Source organism: Macaca nemestrina, chromosome 6, assembly GCF_043159975.1.
Source record: "Macaca nemestrina isolate mMacNem1 chromosome 6, mMacNem.hap1, whole genome shotgun sequence".
NCBI classification, from domain to species: domain Eukaryota; kingdom Metazoa; phylum Chordata; class Mammalia; order Primates; family Cercopithecidae; genus Macaca; species Macaca nemestrina.
The window spans coordinates 117,972,720-117,977,976 of NC_092130.1; the positions used below are offsets into that span (position 1 = coordinate 117,972,720).

A 5,257-nucleotide genomic window follows, 5' to 3' on the forward strand; every position below is an offset into this window, starting at 1 on the left:
AGTAAGGTTTCCTCTAACGTCCCTTGTGGTGCCTTAAATCTTTGTAGTTAAGTTTAGATTTAATAGTCTCATTTTTCCAAGGATTTCTCCCGAGGGTTTGTTCAAAGCAGCAACACAAGGTCATCCGGGGAAAAGGAGGTAAGAGAAAATGTCTCCCCCTCGTCCAGAAAAATCCTTTTCATCTCGTCTCACAAATGCTACATCAATTAAAGAAACTCCCCTAGCCAGCTTACCTCCACGGTCAGATTCTGTAAGCCCTGTGTAGAATGCAACGAAAAGGAATGGAAACAGGAAAACTCCCAAGAACTATCTTGAGACAAAGGAGTCTTCCAGAGCCTGATAAGATGCTCCCCTTGACCAAATTCTAGTCAGACTCTTTTGAGCTGCCTTTTTTGACTAGGCCCCATCCTTGGGCACATTCTCAAGAGCCCAGTTTTAGCAAAAATCTTGCTAAATCAGTTTAGAGAGAACCTCCACCTTCTATATATGATTAGCCACAACACCTGACCAAATTCTTCATCTTCCCCACTTGGTATCTGATGACCCTGGCCTGCCTTCAGCAAGAATCCTGTCAAGTACATTTAGCCAGAATCCTCGAGGTTTTCTCTTAGTAGTTTTCTATCCACTGACACCCACCCTGCTCCTTGGCTATTCATCCTGACTTGCACACTCCATATTTGGAATTGGGCCCAGTTCTATACTGAGGCCTCTTTTCTCCTATTATAGTAGTCCTGAATCAAATATGCTTTTTCTGCTATAACTGCTCTCCAGTTCAGGTTTTTCTTTGGCAAGCTTATCCCTTCCACAAGGCTGTGCATAGGAACCTTGACTTTCTGATACGTGGAGAAAGTCATTTGTTTAGTCACAGAATGGAAGGAGTCTTGCTTAAAGTGGATGGTTTACAGAGATCTGGGATGCAGAAATGGGTTTCCAATACTGATAATGTTTTTCCCATGGAGTCAGTGAATTGTTTCAGCTCAGTTTTAAGAAGAAATCACAGGATTCCTGACACTATACTTAGCATAGATGCTGAGAGATGAGAGCAAATTGGTAAGCACTCCTTAATATGAGAAGTCTCCTAGGCCCTCTGATGGAACTTCCTGCCCCTCAAGCCTTGATATTTTTCTCCTTGGGAAATCTAGAATTAGCACCCTTGTGGCTAGACCTAGAGGAATGTGGAATGACAACCCATCTGCAGAATCACTGCATCCTAAAATGTTCCTACTGGAAGGGACCCTAGAGATCATCTGCCAGTGCCCTCCTTTTATAGATGTGGGAACTGACACTCCCAAATATTTAACGGTGCTCCTCGCCACCAGGTAATGTCTCCCAGAGGAGTGATGCCTTCCATTTGCAAACAAGCCAAGTTTAGAAGAGACAAAAAACTAAAGGAATTAGTTTAATTCCCAAACATATTCAAGTACTAGGCCATTCTAATGAAAGAAAATAGATTGATAAATTATTCTGTACCATAGAAGCCAGAAGAAGACCAAGTTATTTGAATAAAATTTACCCACCTTCAACTGATATAACTCCACAGTTAAAACCCAACGTCTCAACTCACCTGGACTGTTTTACCCCAAGGGTTCAGGGATGGCCCCCATCTATTTGGCCAGGCATTAGCCCAAGACTTGAGCCAGTTCTCATCCCTGGACACTCTTGTCCTTCGGTACGTAGATGATTCAATTTTACCCACCCATTCAGAAACCTTGTGCCATCGAGCTACCCAAGCACTCTTAAATTTCCTTGCTACCTGTGGCTACAAGGTTTTCAAACCAAAAGCTCAGCTCTGCTCACAGCAGGTTAAATGCTTAGGGCTAAAATTATCCAAAGGCACCAGGGCCCTCAGTGAGGAATTTATCCAGCCTATACTGGCTTATCCTCATCCCAAAACCCTAAAGCAACTAAGAGGGTTCCTTGACATAACAGGTTTCTGCCGAATACGGATTCTCAGATACAACGAAGTAGCCAGACCATTACATACACCAATTAAGGCAACTCAGAAAGCCAATACCCAGCTGTAAGATGAACACCTAAAGCAGAAGCAGCTTTCCAGGCCCTAAAGAAGGCCCCAACCCAAGCCCCAGTGTTAAGCTTGTCAACAAGGCAAGACTTTTCTTTATATGTCACAGAAAAAAACAGGAATAGCTCTAGGAGTCCTTACACAGGCCCATAGGATGAGCTTGCAACCCGTGGCATACCTGAGTAAGGAAACTGATGGAGAGGCAACGGGTTGGCCTCATTGTTTATGGGTAGTGGCGGCAGTAGCAGTCTTAGTATCTGAAGCAGTTAAAACAATACAGGGAAGAGATCTTACTGTGTGGACATCTCATGATGTGAATGGCATACTCACTGCTAAAGGAGACTTGTGGCTGTCAGACAACTTGAGGAAAGTAACTAAAATCAGAAATCCCCATGGCCCTCCCTTATCATATTTTTCCCTTTACTGTTCTGTTACCTCCTTTCACTCTTACTGCACCCCCTCCATGCCGCTGTACGACCAGTAGCTCCACTTACCAAGAGTTTCTATGGAGAATGTGGCTTCCTGGAAATAATGATGCCCCATCATATAGGAGTGTATCTAAGGGAACCCCCACCTCCACTGCCCACACCCATATGCCCTGCAACTGCTATAACTCTGCCACTCTTTGCATGCATGCAAATACTCATTATTGGACAGGGAAAATGATTAATCCTAGTTGTCCTGGAGGACTGGGAACCACTATCTGTTGGACTTACTTCACCCATACCGGTATGTCTGATGGGGGTGGAGTTCAAGATCAGGCAAGACAAAAATACTTAAAGGAAGTAATCTCCCAACTGACCTGGGTACATAGCACCCCTACCCCGTACAAAGGACTCGATCTCTCAGAACTACATGAAACCCTCCATACCCATTCTCGCCTGGTAAGCCTATTTAATACCACCCTCACTGGGCTCCATGAGGTCTCGGCCCAAAACCCTACTAACTGTTGGATGTGCCTCCCCCTGCACTTCAGACCATACATTTCAATCCCTGTACCCAAACAATGGAACAACTTCAGCACAGAAATAAATACCACTTCCATTTTAGTAGGACCTCGTTTCCAATCTGAAAGTAACCCGTACCTCAAACCTCACCTGTGTCCAATTTAGCAATACTATAGACACAATCAACTCCCAGTGCATCAGGTGGGTAACCCCTCCCACACGAACAGTCTGCCTACCCGCAGGAATATTTTTTGTCTGTGGTACCTCAGCCTATCATTGTGTGAATGGCTCTTCAGACTCTATGTGCTTCCTCTCATTCTTAGTGCCCCCTATGACCATCTACACTGAACAAGATTTATACAGTTATGTCGTACCTAACCCCCACAACAAAAGAGTACCCATTCTTCCTTTTGTTATCAGAGCAGGAGTGCTAGGCAGACTAGGTACTGGCATTGGCAGTATCACAACCTCTACTCAGTTCTACTACAAACTGTCTCAAGAACTAAATGGTGACATGGAATGGGTCACCAACTCCCTAGTCACCTTGCAAGATCAACTTAGCTCCTTAGCAGCAGTAGTTCTTCAAAATTGAAGAGCTTTAGACTTGCTAATCACCAAAATAGGGGGAACCTATTTATTTTTAGGGGAAGAAGGCTGTTATTATGTTAATCAATCCAGATTCATCGCTGAGAAAGTTAAAGAAATTCTAGATTGAATACAACACAGAGCAGAGGAGTTTCAAAACACTGGACACTGGAGCCTCCTCAGCCAATGGATGCCCTGGATTCTCCCCTTCTTAGGACCTCTAGCAGCTATAATATTGCTACTCCTCTTTGGATCCTGTATCTTTAACTCCTTGTTAAGTTTGTCTCCTCCAGAATCAAAGCTGTAAAACTACAAATGGTTCTTCAAATGGTGCCCCAGATGGAGTCCATGACCAAGATCTACCGTGGACCCCTAGACTGGCCTGCTAGCCCATGCTCCGATGTTAATGACATCGAAGGCACCCCTCCCAAGGAAATCTCAGCTGCACAACCCCTACTACGCCCCAATTCAGCAGGAAGCAGTTAGAGCGGTCATCAGCCAACCTCCCCAACAGCACTTGGGTTTTTCTGTTGAGAGTGGGGAATGAGAGACAGGACTAGCTGGATTCCCTAGGCCAACTACGAATCCCTAAGCCTAGCTGAGAAGGTGACTGCTTCCACCTTTAAACATGGGGCTTGCAACTTAGCTCACACCGGACCAATCAGATAGTAAAGAGAGCTCACTAAAATGCTAATTAGGCAAAAACAGGAGGTAAAGACCATCCATTGCCTGAGAGCACAGCGGGAGAGACAATGATCAGGATATAAACCCAGGCATTTGAGCTGGCAATGGCTGCCCTCTTTGGGTCCCCTCTCTTTGTATGGGAGCTCTGTCTTCACTCTATTAAATCTTGCAACTGCAAAAAAATAAAATAAAAAATAAAAATAAAAACTCTATCTTCTTTATCAAAAGAACAGTCTTCAAACTCTAAAGAAGAGAATCACCATGCTTAATAGGCTTAATAAGGAATTGCAGAGATGACAGATTGAGGAAATAGTTAAGAAAGCAGGACATCAGACCCACCCAAATAACATTCTAGAGCAATAATATAATTAAATCTACTGAGTGTCTACTACATGAGAGGCACTATTCTAAATCCTTTGCCCAGATTAACTCAATAAATCTTCACAACTTATTTGATAGGCATTATTATTAGCCACATTTCACAGGTAAGGATTAGGAGTTCAGAGGGGTAAATATCAGCTGCTAGAAGTTTCACAGCAAGGATTTCTGCCCAGGAAGATTAGTCAACCTTTCATTACTATATTATGCTGAGTTGCAGATGAACCTGCAGATACAATAGCTAAGACACTGGCAGCAGGGAAAAGTGCATAAGACTGGGATTAGGGTCAATAGACTTGAAAAGGTCACAGTTCTTATTTTCAAAAACAGATTAAAGAAGATTATGAAAATGATATCCTCATGAGTCTGGCATCAAACCACAGCAAGTCATGTCTAAACAGAGTTTATGAACTCAGAAAAGAAAGTGATAAGTATTGAGGACCAGCCCAGGCTCCTTAAGGACAAATCATGCCTTCTGATAAGGTCACTAAAATGACAAATCAGGGAAATTCTGGAGACACAGGCCATGTGAATTCAACAACACATTGGAAATGTCTGTCTTAATATTCTTAAAATCATGATGAATAAATTTTGTTAGTTGAAAAAAATGTTCCCCAAAAGAGGTAGCTGGTAGATAGAT

The 5,257-nt window shown here is 43.2% G+C and overlaps 1 pseudogene; it reads left to right on the top strand.

The window, feature by feature from the left end:
* Nucleotides 1–2,415: 2,415 nt before the first annotated feature.
* Nucleotides 2,416–4,057, top strand: LOC139363610 (syncytin-1-like; annotated as a pseudogene).
* The last annotated feature ends 1,200 nt before the right edge of the window (nt 4,058–5,257 follow it).